Source organism: Mus caroli, unplaced genomic scaffold, assembly GCF_978045245.1.
Source record: "Mus caroli unplaced genomic scaffold, Mus_caroli_1 scaffold_11, whole genome shotgun sequence".
NCBI lineage: Eukaryota > Metazoa > Chordata > Mammalia > Rodentia > Muridae > Mus > Mus caroli.
The window spans coordinates 73,364,193-73,380,232 of NW_028227266.1; the positions used below are offsets into that span (position 1 = coordinate 73,364,193).

Consider the following 16,040-nt stretch of genomic DNA (forward strand, 5'->3'; position numbering starts at 1 on the left):
AGAGGAGAAGGAAGAGAAGGAGGAAGAGGAGGAGAAAGAGAAGGAGGAGGAGGAAGAAGGGGAAGAGGAGGGGGATGAAGAGGAGGAGGAAGAAGAGGAAGAGGAGAAGAAAGAGGAGGAGGAGGAGGAGAAAGAGGAGGAAGGGGAGGAGGAAGAAGATGATGAAGAGGAGGAGGAGGAAGAGGAGGCAGAGGAAGGCAGCTATCTGCTGTTGCCCCTGCCACCTCAGGAATCTGGACTGGAATGCTAAGTAATGCTGATCCTGGGCATCTTCTTAAATGCAATGAGAATGTATTTGTGCATCTTAGGATTCTTTGGGTTCAGTGAAGAGGTTGGGAAGAAAAGTAGAAACTTTCTCCCACTGAGGAGGCTATTGAAGATGATGTCAGTATTCACAAAGAAAAGAGGTGGACTCTAAGTCCACATCAGCACTCTGGATCACACTTCCGCTGCCTCGAATCAAGAGCCCAGCCCATTTCCTTCAACCTCTCCTATCCCACCAGCCACTCACAGCCTCTGGAGGTGAAGAGAATACCCAGAAGGGGTGTTTTAGAATTTATCTATCATATCTCTAATATCAGCTGCAAAACAGCCAGTCGTGTGCCTGCTTTAGACATGTGTTTATTCATGTTTATACAGGTTTACTCCGTGAGAGACTCCATTATTGGGAGAGAAAGAAGCCCATGTCAGCACTCTGCCTAGGAAGACAAAGTGAGCCTACAAACTTCACACTTCATCACCTCCCGGACCCAAGTTCTGCCTCTCTCCGTGTTATCCCCCCATCATGTAAAAATTAAATGGCAGTCAGCACCAAGCCAGGAATTGGGGACTAACTGTTCATCCCGTCGGCTTTCATAAAGCCCTGGCCACTTCAGAACTGAAATGGATGTTGATCACAGGTTCTTAAGAGGATTTTTAAAAGAAAACAAGTAATATGTTCCCTCCTCGATTGTGTGTTTTCTCCAGAAACCTTCTATGAAAGGTTTTTATTGTCTGAGGATGCTTTTTAGATGCGACTCCGGCCCTGAGTGTATTTGCATTAAGATGCAGGCCTGGTTCTTGTACCTTCAAGAATGGTGCCCTGTCGCTATTAGCGCACCCACAGCCCTCACACTCACCACAGAACAAGAGGAATCAAGGCAGATGAAAGGGACGGGATCCATTTGCTCCTAACCAGGCCCCTGAAGAGCCTCTTAGAAGGTCCCGGGTTACAAGTACGTCCATCTTTTCCATTCACAAATACCTTTTTGAAGGCAAAGATGGGTCTATGAAATAGGACGAAAATGAAGTGTGTCTTTTCTGTTGCTCTTTCTAGAATCTTCCTTAAAAGTGTTTTTTATCTGCCAGCCATAAGGCTAGCTTTAGACGTGTCTCTTCTATCCCCAGTACATTTTAAGCATGCATTTGTTTGCTGCAACAGTGGAGGGCTGTGTGCCATTCCCTTTTCTTGGGAAAGTTGTACTCAAGGGAATGAACTTGAAACTCTTGTCTGAGGGACAGAGAGAAGCCAGGGCGTGAATGAGTCACATCCACGGCAGAACTGCATGAGCTTTCACAGAAACTTCCTATTGACCTAGAAACCTTTGCAGGAACAGCTACCAGTTTCCATGACAACCGCACCCGTGGCATCCAGCTATCCCCCTGGCACAGTGGTTAAGGGAGATGAGACGCAATGTGTGGTGGGTTTATTTACACACCTATGTGGCAAAGGAAATTTTAGAGAGACCACCACTGGTTCATACTTTGAGAGATTAAGATGTTATTGAGCTGACCCTTGAAGCAGGAATGAAGCGGAGGTCCAACAATGACCTGAGTCTTGGATGTGGCTGAATTTGTGTCTCATATCACAGTGGACTTTTGAGTGTGTCCCATTGCCTAGTTGCAAAGACACAGAAAGTGTTTAACTGCCTCTGAGTCTTCACCCTCTTCCTCCCAACATCCTGTCTTCAGTTTTAGACTGGAGAAATGGCAAAAAGTGCATTGAAGATGAAGAGGAGACTACGAAGAGGAAAGACTACTCACCTGAACTCTCCCTCAAATTCTTTTAATCAAAATACTAGAGACATCCCTCTCCCCATGGAAGACACCTTTATGGGCAATATAAATAGATTCTAGGAATATTATTTCCCCAAGATATGATGGTTGACTTTATCCTCTTCAGACTTTTCTTTTGTTTTGTTTTAATAAGTGGCCAAGAACCTGGAAACATTGGGCCAGACCTCAATGTCATCTAACAAAAGATATCCTTTGTGACCTGCTAGGAAGCCCCTTGTCTGCTTGGGGGAATAGATATAAAATGATATAAAATTCTAAGATCAGTTTTTCCTGCTCTCTCTTCTTCTTTATTTTCTACTGAAGTCATGTTTGGAATAACACTGGTTTCTAATTGAACTTTTTTTTCTCTAAATTTTATGAGATGCATCAAATGTCAGAGGAAATGACGTCAACAGTAAGAACAACAAAGAGAAAGGGAAAACTGAGGAGTTTTTTAGTCACACCTGGAAGATGAAAACAAGTGTTCAGAGCATATTCTAATAGAACAAACTAAAGGCTTAAAATTAAGCTTGGCTTCGCTGTCCCCGTCTCTTTCATGAGGCAATACTAAGTGAGCACCTACTATTTACAACACAAGCACCACCAGAGCACATTCTGGAGATGGGCTCCTCAAGTCGGAAACCTTAGATATTTTCTTTATTTACATTTCAAATGCTATCACGAAAGTTCCCTATACCCTCCCCCACACCTTGCTCGACTACCCACCCACTCCCACTTCTTGGCCCTGGTGTTCCCCTGTACTAGGCAAGACCTAGGGGACTCTCTTCCCAATGATGGCCGACTAGGCCATCTTCTGATACATCTGCAGCTAGAAATCCGAGCTCTGGGGGGTACTGGTTAGTTCATATTGTTGTTCCACCTATAAGGTTGCAGACCCCTTCAGCTCCTTGGGTACTTTCTCTAGCTCCTCCATTGGGCTGGCAAATACAGAAGTGGATGCTCAAAGTCGGAATCCTTGACCCACCACTGAGAAGTACTGCAAATTCTCTGACTCTCCTGCCCTTCCTTTTCCTCATCTGTGTAATGGGCTCAGCCGCTCTCTTCTCTCACGAGGTTGTCATGAGAGCCAAGTGAATTAATATCTATAAAAGACTGACAGGCAAGAACAAGTGCCCAGTTATCTAGGACTTCCATCATTAAAAAAGGGAGGGCCTCAAAGTCTTCATGCCTGAAGCTACGACAGATCCATAAGCAGATTGGGCAGGGCTTTTCTCATTGTTTTGGGAGAGAGTAGGGTAAACAATGCTACTCCAAATCAAACTTGACCCCCCACTTCATTCAAAAATCATACACTTACCCTTTTATTAATATGTTTGCTATTCACCACATGTGATGGGCATAGAAGAGAAGTCTTTTTCTCAAATTCTCACCTAACAATTTATGATCGTGTGTGTGTGTGTGTGTGTGTGTGTGTGTGTGTGTGTGTGTGTATGTGTGTGTGTATTCATGCTTTGCATGTGCACACACTAGTAGAAGCCAGGGGTCGACCTAACACATTCCTCAGGAGCTGTCCATCTTGAGACTTGGTCAGGCTAGGCAGGTTGGGCAGCAGCCCCAGGGACCCTCTCATTTCTGCTTCCCTGGTATTAGGGTTATAAATACACTCCACCTTGTTCTGCCTTTTTAGTATGATTTCTGGGAAATAAAACTCATGTCCTCCCACTTACACGTGGAGTGCTGTCTCCACTGAACCATCTCCCTGGACCACAGTTAGAGTTTTTTCACTCTGACATTTAAGTTACCTAAGCACTTTGTGGCTTAAATGGGCCCCCAAGCTACAGCTGGCGTCACATGCTATCTCCCTTTAATTTTCTCTAGTTAAAAGCAAGATCTCAGTCCCAGAATGCTTATTCTTTTTCACACTCAAAGAAACCCAAGAGCCCATACTCACCCCATCTAGTCGATCAGGTTTTTTGTCTCTTCTTCTTCCACACTCCTTCCCTCTCTTCCTCCTTCTTCCTTTTGATCCATCGTGCAGCAATCAACTATAATGATCTAGTAGCAACCCCACCCACTCCTTAAGACATCTGTGATGACTGCTAGGGGACCTTCCATGGTTCAGTTTCAGTCTAGAGAAGATAGGAGATAGCAGAATCAACAGTCTGCAATCCCTGGCCAAACTAAGGCTTTGAGGCACCACTTCCTTCTCAGACGATTTGCATAATTTGGATCTATTTTCCAAGTTCCCTTTCAGCATCTTGTTTTGAAAGGAGGGTCAGGGTGTGTCACCAGAACAAAAGGTTGATGCTGCCTCTCCACTCCTGCTAAATAATGCATTTGGAAAGAGAGACACCAAGGCTTCTTGGCTTCTGCTTACCAGCCTAGACTCAGTTTAATTTCCCAATTCACACTTCCAAAATCTGGGCAGCAGCAATGTCTAGTTAGCTACATGACCACGTCCTTCGGGGTGGTGGGCGAGGGCAGCTGGGCAATAGAAGGCTGCTAGTTTGTGTTGATTGTGTGGCCTGGCCTGAAGAGCCTCCTGGGACCAGCGGTGTTGTGCAAATTAAAGTCGGCCTGGCCTGAAGGTCAGCAGCCATCCCCCAGCAATGACTAGCCGTCCCAGCCCACTGCCCTTGAGAAATTGGTATACTGCAAAACATATTTGCTCAGACACAGAGAGAAAACGATTCTTCACCTAATTACATCCATTTGGCTCCGGACACATAGATCCTGTCCCTTTATGAGGAAACAAAGCAAGTAAGAAAGAGACGACCACACTTCTCTGTTTCTAAAAATCTCTCCAGATGTTCTATGGGCAAGTTGTGTGACAGAAGTGAGATGGTATGCCTGTGTGCTTTGTGAATATACATGCTACATAAACAGAGGTGGCAGAAAGCCAGATCATTGCAACCTACTGTAAGACTTCCTTACACAGATAGCCTAGACAGGATTCGTCTACAGATGGCTTCTAACCACTAATGCCTCCTCACTAGCCTGTGGCAAAACAGCAGTCTCTCTCTGTCACAGGGGCCTCTGAGCCTGGCAGTTCAGCCTTCAACTCTTTGAGGCCATGTCTTGATTCATTGGCAGAAAAGGCTGTGTTAGCCAAGCATTTCACATGTAAGTGACAGCATTACCTAAGAGCCAAATCAATGGGAAGAGGAACCCAGAGGAATGTTCCAGAAGTAACTATGTCATAGTCTGGGATCCATACAACCTTGGGATTTCAGTCTAAGGAGTCTGGTGTTTTCAAGTTTGGAGGGGCACAAACAGAAAGCAGTTTTGCACAAGGAGGTCACAGAGCCTTTGTCTGCTCCGTGGTCTAACCAGACAGTCACCTCCATTCCTTGTCTAATTCTTCCCCATTCTCATTCCATCTACCTTTGCTCCTCCAATTCTATCTTTTTACATCATTCATTGACACTAAAATATGACATTTCTCTCAGGTTTAGTTATCTTTTAACAGGAATCAATGCTAAAGAGATAAAACTCAGCACATATCTCAGACCTTGGTCATGGACGAATGTCAGGTCATGCCAGCTTTTCCGGCATTGCCGAGCAGCCAGCCCTAATAGAGGTCACCACTCCTCCTGACCTGTGCTGGGGTCCTAGCACCATTGCCTATGGCTACAGCTTTCCATCTGTAGTCATGCAAAAGACTAGAAATTATCTCCAGCATTTGATCCAGGAGCCCTGTGAAAATACGGTCTCAAAGAAATAAGGGTAAGAGGACAGGGAGAGCAGCTTTTGCCCCTCACCTCCCCCAATTCACCTGAAAAGAAGGTACTCGTTACCACACAGTTACCATGAGGAGGAGCCTTGCAGAAAGCAGCAGAGCCTTTCTCAGAAAGGCTTTTGAAACCCCCAGTTTAATGGGATTGTACAGCTTAAGAACAAAGAGTTACAAAACCCTAATGTGCAGCTTACGACATTATCGCCAACCTAGTTTCCAGTCTTTAAGGGAGAACGGTGGCTTTTCTAGTTATTTTGTCTTAATTTGCAAGCAGTCCTGGCTGAATTGTTCATTTATTTCTAAGATCATGTCGTTAGTTACAAGGTTAAGATTCAAGCGGGCAGGGGAGAAGAAAAAGGCTAGCTGCTAGCAAGAAAAATGGATCCTGTGACCTTTAGCAAGCATTTTGGTTGCAAGGCACGGGTTTCATTACAGCTAATGGTGAGAGCAAACACGGGCAGGAGGGGCCCTTCACCTTCAGCCCCACGGGAGTCCCAGCTGCAGGTTCTATCTGGCTCTCCCACCTGCACAGCCAGAGCACCTTTGGGTCTCATTCTAGAAGAGTTCTCTCTTTGTTCTTGACCATAGGCATGTCTTATTCTTGAGACCATAGTACACCCCTAAAAACAGGCTTGTCTGCCTGGATTCATGAGATCTACCTTAAGAGAACAACTTTATTCAAATGATGTATACTAATATCTAGCTCAGAAAGAAAGTAGTACTAAAAAAGAGGAAAAAAGAAAGGGAGGGAGAGAGGAAGGGAAAGAGGGAAGAAGGGAGGGAGGGAGGGAGGGAAGGAGGGAGGGAGGGAGGGAGGGAGGGAGGGAGGGAGGGAGGGAGGGAGGGAGGGAGGAGAAAGGAAGTATAAAGAGATTATATTGACAATATATAGAAAAAAGGATGAAGGAGGAAGAGAGGGAGGGAGAAAGGGAGGGGGAGGGAAGTAATAGAGATGTATGTTATGTTTTAACCTTCAATATATAATAATTCAATATTCAATAATAAATGAAGATATATTAACAGATCTTTTCCACCATGTCTAGTGGTCCATTTGATTCAAACTTGGATTTAAGTTTTAAAAAGCAAAAGAACAGAAGGAAGAGAGAGAGGCAGAAAGAGCAAGAGCAGCTCCTTAAATTCCACCATTAAGTGTGATGAGGGATGGTTTTCAGCCCCTAGACAGCTCAGGGCACTTCATAATAGAATCCGGAGCCTTTCACCCCTAAGTCACTGATTTGAATCCAAGCCAGGACACTATTGACAAAAGGCCATTACCTCTAGGTGCTGTCTGATGGCCCATGTGGAATGACTTGATGCTCCCTGTCCTGAGCCGTGTGGACAGTTGCCCACGTCACCTTGTCAGTTTCAAAGGAAAATCAGATGAGCTGATGGATGTAGAGACCAAGGCCCTCACACTGTGAGCTGGTGCCCTTCGGGTCAGAGTGGAGGGCACCAACTCCAATGTGTGAATCGGTCCCGATGTCCCTCATCACTTTCCAGGACATCAATCCATCTCACTCCACCATCACCTTCGATAGGGACAGAGGCTTTTTAAAATCATGGCTGGGATTTTAGCCCAGATTTATCTCCATTTTACCAGGCATGAGAGGTTCCCAGTGATGGATGCCACTTATATGAACTCTCAGTTCATCACCCGAAACAGAAAGAAGCAGTTGGTAACACCAGCATCGAGCCTTTGAATATCCAGTGTATAAAAATCAAATGTTACTGGATTGTGGCCTCTCCCTTGGACATAATGGATTCTACAGTGAAATAAATTATCTGGATTCAGCTAGCACCACGGGCTGGAATTTCTATACAAAAGGGCAAAAACATGTATGTTAGAGATAGCCATGGACACTGCATGGCTCTACATGTCTATGCTAATGAAACATACATGTTAGAGATGGCCATGGACACTGCATGGCTGTACATGTCTATGCTAATGAAACACACATGTTAGAGATGGCCATGGACACTGCATGGCTGTACATGTCTATGCTAATGAAACACACATGTTAGAGATGGCCATGGACACTGCATGGCTGTACATGTCTATGCTAATGAAGCTTCACAGATCAGTTATTTAACCCCCTGATCTTTTGTTTTTGAAATGTGAAAACTGACATCCACATAAGCCAAATATCTTGTTAAGAGGTTACACAAATGGGACTGGAAAGATGATGGCTTGATGCTTAAGAGCATGTGTTGCTCTTCTAGAGGACCTGAGTTTGGTTCCCAGCCCTCACATCAGACAGTTCACAGTTGCCTATAAGTCCACTTGAGTTTAGGGTATCACTAAGACTGACCCAGAAGTGCACACACTAGAAAGCACATCTGCATGCATATATGCGCACACACGTGCACACACACACATACACACAGCACATATACATAAAAGGTATAGACACACACATGCATTCACAAACATGTGCACACATGCACAAAATATACACACATGTATACCTCACACATACATGCCCACACAGACACACATGTATATTACAGACATACAATCACACACACACACAAACACATGCATACACATATTCATACACACACTCAGATACATATATATACTCACATGCACACATTCACACACATGCACATACAGTGTGCACACCCATACACATGCATACGTTTATGGGCACTCACACGCATTCATACACATACTCATGCATGCCCACAGACCAGAGCTCTGCCAATTACAGACAGATGTAGGAGAGGTAAGGTAAAACTCTCCCACTTCGACGTCATGCACAAATTCTGGTACAATGAGTCATCAACCTAGAAGAATGAATGAATGAATGAATGAATGCATTTTAACTATTTCCTATTAGGGTTTTCTGGAAGCCTCCTGAGACAAAGACCAAAATACAGGTGGCTCATCTTTGGGAGATGCTGTCATGAAACAGTGGTGGGAGGGAGGAAGACAGACAAGGGAAAGAATGTCATTCAAAATGTCTGAGTAATCAGGACTACTGAGGAAAACTGAGGCTCCCACCAACAGGGGGGTTTCTAGGAGATGGTGGGACCTAGAGAAGCAGAGCATTATCTCCTCAATACTGCTGGCTTGCCTGTGCAGCAGCAAAGCACACTCCTCCAGCCACAGATGGCCTCAGACAGAGGGCCGCAGGTGCTGGCAAGAGGAAGCCATCAGCCTTCCCAGAGACTGGGGGGAGGGTACTATGCAAGTGGGCCAGCAACAGATCCGAAGAGCACATCTGACTTTGAGAAGATAGTAAATGAACTGGGTGCCAAATCCAGGGTTCAGAGAACAGCCAAAAAGTGATTACTGGAACCTGCTCTGGCTCTCTTCTTCCACTAATAAACCCTAATAACCCCCACACCTGCCTTCACTTTACTCGTAGGGTAAACAGCTCATCAGCATTACCTGGATACCCATCCCAATTGCACAGCTAGCTAACAGAAAAGAGAGCCAATTCCTAACCTAAGCCACCCTCAAAGGTTGACATTTTTTTCATGTCCCCTCCTTTACCATTTCCAAAACGTTCTTGGCTACACCTCGGTCAGATGTGGTTGGGGACTCGGTAAAGATGGGGGGAGGGCGGGGAGTCATATACTATTGAGCTCAGTCCTGCACATATTTTAAAGCTGAGACTCGTTCATGCATGACCTTTCTTGTCCTGTGAGCCACTGGCCATCGCTATGCCTGGCCACACGTTTGCAGAAGGGAGAAGCAGGAGCCTCTTTGTTTGCTTTTATCAAACCACAGTCACGGAAAGTCTGCTCAGAACAAAGATGTTGTGCGTATCCTTCACCAGACATGTGGTCCTCCGAAGAAAAAGTGCATTTAATGGTGAGATAGGAATAAACAGAATTGAAAGATGTGCCTTACCCCCACCCACCAGCAAACACCATGTCTCTCTGGCTCCTTACAGAAGCTGTCTTAGAATAGACAACATATACAGGGGTCAGGGGTGGCAGGGAGGGGGTCAGGCAGTATTTCTAGAGCTAAACAAAGGCAACCCAGGACTGGTAAATTCTTCAGATGAGGGAAACATAAACGGTTCATGGATGTGTGCTAAGGTGTAAGAGAGGAAGCAAGGCACATTAGAACGAAGAGCAAATAATGTATTATTATCAACATCCCTGTGGCTTTGATGGGCAAAGGCTTTTATACACACGCTGTATTGATAGGTGTTTCAACCAGCAGTAAAAAACCATTCTTGACACTCATCTATAGGGAGGAATATCCATGTACTCTTGGCTGTAAGACCAATTAGCCTGTGAGAGTGTCGGGGTGGGGGGACAGAATATAAATGCAGGAGGCATCCGCACTTGATTACTCTAATGAAATGTCCATTGATCCTATAGATTAATGTGAGAAGGACGGCAGCTGCAGAGTGGCTAACACCTCCAGGTCTGCAGCTGTGTGTGAGGGTTCATGCACATGAGTGTGTGTGTGTGTGTCTGTGTGTGTCTGTGTGTGTGTGTATCTGTGTGTGTCTGTGTGTGTCTGTGTGACTGTGTGTGTGTTATGTATGCATGTGCTCATACACACCCCAAAAGGCAAAGATCAAATTGGAAGAGAAGACTGTGCGCGTTTGGGTAAGACTGATTGCACAGGACAGAATGCAGAAAAAAAAGGGTCTCTAGCTTCTTTGGAGGACAGTGAGACATGAGGGGGGGGAGAGAGAGAGAGAGAGAGAGATCTGATGGACTGGGCTGACAGCCCAACTTCCCTCCCCTTTCCCCTCTCTCTATCTCCTCTTCCTACCCTATTTGACTTTGCTGCAAGGGGGACAGAAAGCTCACAGGTCACCTAGTTTTTGTTTCATTAATTTCATTCTGCCTTTAATCACCCAGAGCAAATGTGGAGTTCAAAGATGGCTCTTTGCCAACTCCCTGGTGCCTACCCTCAACCCAGAGTTGAGTTTCTGCCCTGTGTCCAAGCCCATACTGTGGGTTTAGTAAATGCACCAACTAAGTGATTCACTCCCCCATGGTCTCAGGACCAACTGCCCCTGTGTAATCACTGGAGCATGACTCTATTCCCCCTGAACTCAGCAGCGATTTAAATTCTAGATCCCTAGAGCAAGAATATTTAAAGGATATTCTCTTCATTACCAAGCAAACAGCTTCCCTCACCCCTACCCACTCACCCTTATCCTCCACCCATGCTCCAAAGATCTTCTTTGCTGACACTGTCTTGCAGACTTGTAACAGAAGGGCTGAGAACCTCCAGAGTTTCACCTAGAATTACAAGGGCATCATTTACATAAAATCCCCACAAGCTCCACCTGATTCATAAAGATTTCTACTTATAGAAAGCAACATGGCAGAAGACCACCAACAGATAAATGGGTAATATGCAACAGTGCTTCATGATACTTATATGCAATGAAATTTTATTCAGTCATTAAAGAAAATGGAATTACAAACTTTTCAGGGAAAGGATGGAATGGGAAAAGATTGTTTTAAGTGACTCAGAATGACAAGCCCCACACATCCTCTCCCACGGGCAGATCCTGGCTTCTAATGTTTATGTGTATGTTTATGTGTATGTGTATGGCTCTAAAAGTTGGGAAACTAGAAAGGAACCCAGGAGAAGAGAGAAAACAGCCTTCTAGGATGGATGTTGTGGCAGTAACAGAACGCATGCTATATGAAAGTATAAGGGGAATAAAAAGAGTGGAAAAACACAAGACAGATGTAAGGAGAGGAGTAGGTGAAGGCAGCAAAGATCAACTAGATATGTGTGAAAATACCTTCAGGAGCCAGCGAGATGGCTCAGCAGGTAAAGATGCTCACCACCAAGACTGACAACCTGAGTTCAATCCCCATGACACACAGAGTTAGACCCCAGAACACACAACAGTAAAAAGAGAAAACCAACTTCGTGTGTGTCTTCGAACCTCTCTCAGGCATGCTGTGACAGGCACACAAACAAAAACAAGCAAACAAATAAAATGCAATTTTACAACTCTAAAAGTGAAAGTGTAAGGAGGAACCCATTACTTTGTGTGCTAACTTAAATATACAATACAACCAGCAGTAGATGGACAATATCAAACAAACTCAACGGTATTTCTGGAGAATTTTTGTCTCATATTTCTTTGAATAAACATTTTTAACCTTACAAGTCTTTTGTATATACACTGTTTATGCAAATACATTGCAGAAAGCATTATTTCTGATTTTCTGTTTTTATGGAATTTCTCTGTGTGTGTGTATATATATGTATATGTATTTCTGCCAATATAACACATTACATTGATTTTATAAGCAAATAATACTTGGAGAATTCTTCAAAAATAAATAAAATAGAATAAAACAGTTTTAAAGAAACAAAAAGAAAACCCTAGGACCCAGGACAATCCTGTATCAGTAGGTGCCTAGTAGCAGCAGAGCTTTTCTAAGAACCCCCAAACCTGCGTTGCCCCAGAAAGAAGAGCTCAGCTCCCAGGGGATACCTTATAAGATCAGAGAACAAGGAAGAGAGGAACCCCATAAGAAGCTCCCACTAGGAAGTAGCACTCTGTAAGCCTGGAGTGCAGCAACATGGAAACACCCATGGTCAGACAAGTTAAGTACCTGCTGCGTCTCATGGAAGCTGTGTGCTGTCCCTAAAGTTTGCTTATTGTGACAAAGTGGTTTGTGAGTACTGGACAAGGCCACTTCCTCAACATCTGCCATGCTTGCCACCAAGCCAGTATGATCTAGTCCAAGGAATCATTTTCAGTGCTTAGCTATGACATCCCAATTGATGATAAATGTGTAGTTACTGGTTCTGTGTACAAAGAAGCTTCAGGGTATGGAATCTCTACTACAAACACTATGTGATTTTATGTTTATAGTTGAATTTCAGTCAATGTTTGGAGGAATATTAAAGGCCTAGCTTTAAAGAAAAAAGAAACAAAGAGAAGTAAAGACAAAGAAGAAGGAGAAGGAAGAGAAGGAAGAAAAGAAGAAGAGAAGAAGAAAAATGAAGAGGAGGAGAAGAGGAAAACGAAGAAGAAGAAGAAGAAGAAGAAGAAGAAGAAGAAGAAGAAGAAGAGGAAGAGGAAGAGGAAGAGGAAGAGGAAGAGGAAGAGGAAGAGGAAGAGGAAGAGGAAGAGGAAGAGGAGGAGGAGGAGGAGGAGGAGGAAGAGGAAGAGGAAGAGGAAGAGGAAGAGGAAGAGGAAGAGGAAGAGGAAGAGGAAGAGGAAGAGGAAGAGGAAGAAGAAGAAGAAGAAGAAGAAGAAGAAGAAGAAGAAGAAGAAGAAGAAGAAGAAAGGGGAGGATGACAGAAGAAGAGAAGGAAAGAAGAAAGAGGAGAAGGAGGCAAATGAGAAGGATGAGAAAGAGGAGAAGAAGAAAAGGAGGAGGAAAAAACCCAGAGAACCCTGTTTCCAAACCTAGACACAGTTCTACTCTACGTCTACTAAGAGGATGTGCAAAGTCTATCAACAGTCACCTGCTCACCCAACCACCAACAAATGGAATACGACAACCACACAGACAGAGGCCACAGCATGGATGGAAAAGCTGAAGCAGCTGTCTACTCCCTACTCTGGGGCTCTAGTCATTCATTCTCATGCTTTGGCCCAACTGTGACCTCACCTCTCTGTTCCTTGCAGTTCATCTTACATTGAGTACTTTATAGAGCAAGATAGATAAAACTACACACTACAATGCAGGGAGAAAGCCACCAAGTCCTGCTAGCAGCTGTGGAGCCAATGGTAACCACTGGGTAAAGGAGTTGGCTTTCTTTATGAAGTTGAGGGAGATGGTAAATTTAACCTATGTATATCGTATGAAATTTTCAAAGAATTAATAAAATATGTCTTAACTTTCTTAAAAAAGAAAGAGAGAGAAAAAGAGAGAGGAAGGAAGGAAGGAAGGAAGGAAGGAAGGAAGGAAGGAAGGAAGGAAGGAAGGAAGGAAGGAGAAAGAGAGAGAGAGGAAGTAAGGAAGAAAGAAAGAAAGAAAGAAAGAAAGAAAGAAAGAAAGAAAGAAAGAAAGAAAGAAAGAAAGAAAGAAAGAAAGAAAGAAAGAAAGAAAGAAAGGCAGCTGCTGTCAAACCCCTGGGAGTTTTTTTGTCTTTTTTTTTTGTTGTTTTTTTACAACCAGCCATGAATGGCTCCTACTGAGGAATTGAATGTCCACAGACAATGAACCCCACCTGAGTCAGGAAGTCTGGACTCAGCAGGCTGGTACTCAAACCCACTTACCTTTTATTTCCTCGGGGACCCCAATGGCTAGTCAGAACACACTGGCCACTCTTTACCTTGTTTCTCTGCCACACCAGTGGGAAGGAGCCCTTTAGAGGAACAAGGAAAGGTTGATGAGCAAGGGAGCTGCTTGTCAGGCTACAGCAAAGCCATTACCCTGGACATTTCATTTCAGAACATCCATGTCCAGTATCTGCTTGTTCCACTCACTATCATTATCCTGCTTTTCCATACAGTTAGGCATTGATCTTAGACTGAGATGCTATGGAGACAGACAGAGAGGCAGTAGCCAACACTCTGCATGTTCACTGAGTCTGACTGGTAGACACCTGATTTCAAGACATGGTCTTCTGATTTTTCCAGTTTCCCAAAATCCCCTTCACCTGCCAGCACCATGCAAGTCCATATTTTAAGGAGTGCAGGTCCAACACTCTTTTTTATTGAGAAGCTACAGAACTCTAACTGGCGGTTCAATAAATTGTATTACATCCCCCTCGCACCGAGTGCCCTACACGCTCTGGCTTTTCCATGTGTAATTGCAAGCTGTTATTAGCCCTGAGCCGTGTCCGTTACTGGCCACACTCTTGCTGAGCGGTCAATTTTTTCCCCTGCCATTTCCTTTGCTCACACCATGCTGACCACGTTGGCCAGAGGCGGCCCGGGGTTTATAGTGCAGCATTGATTTTTCTTTTCTCTCAATACTGACAGAATCATAGATCCAAGGCAAATAAAGAAATGCATTCTGGGGTGATGAAATGTCTCTCATTCAGGCTGGATTGAATCAAAGCCCATCACAAAAATGGAGGGCTCTGAAATGCTAGGGAAGCTCATGCCTCAAACTGTGGAAAAATAAATTTTATGTTTCCGCTACTTTGCTTGGATTTGTAAACCACCGAGGACACAGACAATCAAGGCAATGACCAAAGTTGGGTAGCAGCAACACCACGAACAAGAGTTGCTGTGATCACCTTCATGAATGAGTTTTGCTTGTAATTTGGTTTTAATGAATTCTCATTTATTAGCTTAAGTAACACACAGAGACACCCACCGACGTGTCCTTTCTGTAAAAATGTTGACTGAGACTCCATCTTCACTAAGAAACACAAGGGCAGTTCACTCAGATATGAAATTCCAACTCATCTCTGTTAGAGGGGCAGCAATGGCTGGCCTAAAAAAAAAAATGGAGGAAATCTTCATTCAAACAAACAACACCAGTTGACATGCTGTGCTGTGTAAATATGACCCGCAGTAATTAATTTGGTGATAACTGTACCTTGTCGGTGGAGATTAATCCACATTTGATCTTCAGCACACACAGAGCTCATGTTCACAGAGACAATAGGATACCTAATAAAGATTTCTGATGCAGGAAGTCTGGAGATCTGGGTTTTCATCTTTGTTCTTCCATGGAACAACAAAGCATTATCGTGAGCACAGTCTCTGCCTCTCTTGGCCTTTCTTTTCACATTCTGAGAAAGAGAAGTAGAAACAATGACCATGCGTACTTTTGATGGTCCAGTGGGTTGCTGCATGTCAGTAGCTGATGTGGAGAATGGGGCTTCCTATGTGTCATGCATCAGAAATGGAGAAGTGCCATTAAGAAGGTGGGTATTAAAATACATCACTGAACAACATGGCTGCCTACCGCCTGAAGACTATTGCCTCGGGGCATTCTACACATAGCTGTTGCTCAGAAAGACTATTGTGTTATAATTATTACTGTTCATTGTAGCTATACAGTTTAGAAATGAACCTTTATGAGCTTGATCAATAATGACTTGTGTATGTTTGCGTGTGTAAGCAAATGTATGTATAATTGTCTGCAGGAACGGTTTGTACTTACCATTCTGCCTATAAAGTGACTCATTTCCTATGCCCAATTTTGAGACCATTCAAAACTCAGGTATGTACTTATTTGTTTCTCATAGTAACCAGAAAATAATTCAAAATAATGTGTCATTCACATGTAATTGAGAATATAAATTGAGATCCTCCTGGGTTATATCTCAGCACAGAGGAAAGAGACATGGAGAGGAAAGAGAAAGTATCTTTGTTAGGGCTTCTATTGCTGCTATAAAAGTACATGACCAAAAGCAACCTGGGGAGGAGAGAGTTTATTTGGTTTTCATATC

At 43.9% G+C, this 16,040-nt stretch overlaps 1 long non-coding RNA gene across 1 annotated transcript; it reads right to left on the reverse strand.

Moving 5' to 3' along the window:
- Positions 1-13,909: 13,909 nt before the first annotated feature.
- On the reverse strand, positions 13,910-15,368 carry LOC115031900 (uncharacterized). The gene is made up of 3 exons (XR_003837537.1): positions 15,182-15,368; positions 14,957-15,076; positions 13,910-13,997 (listed from the first exon to the last, which is right to left on the reverse strand). It is a non-coding gene; the product is annotated as an uncharacterized LOC115031900 (long non-coding RNA).
- Between the last annotated feature and the right edge of the window lie 672 nt (positions 15,369-16,040).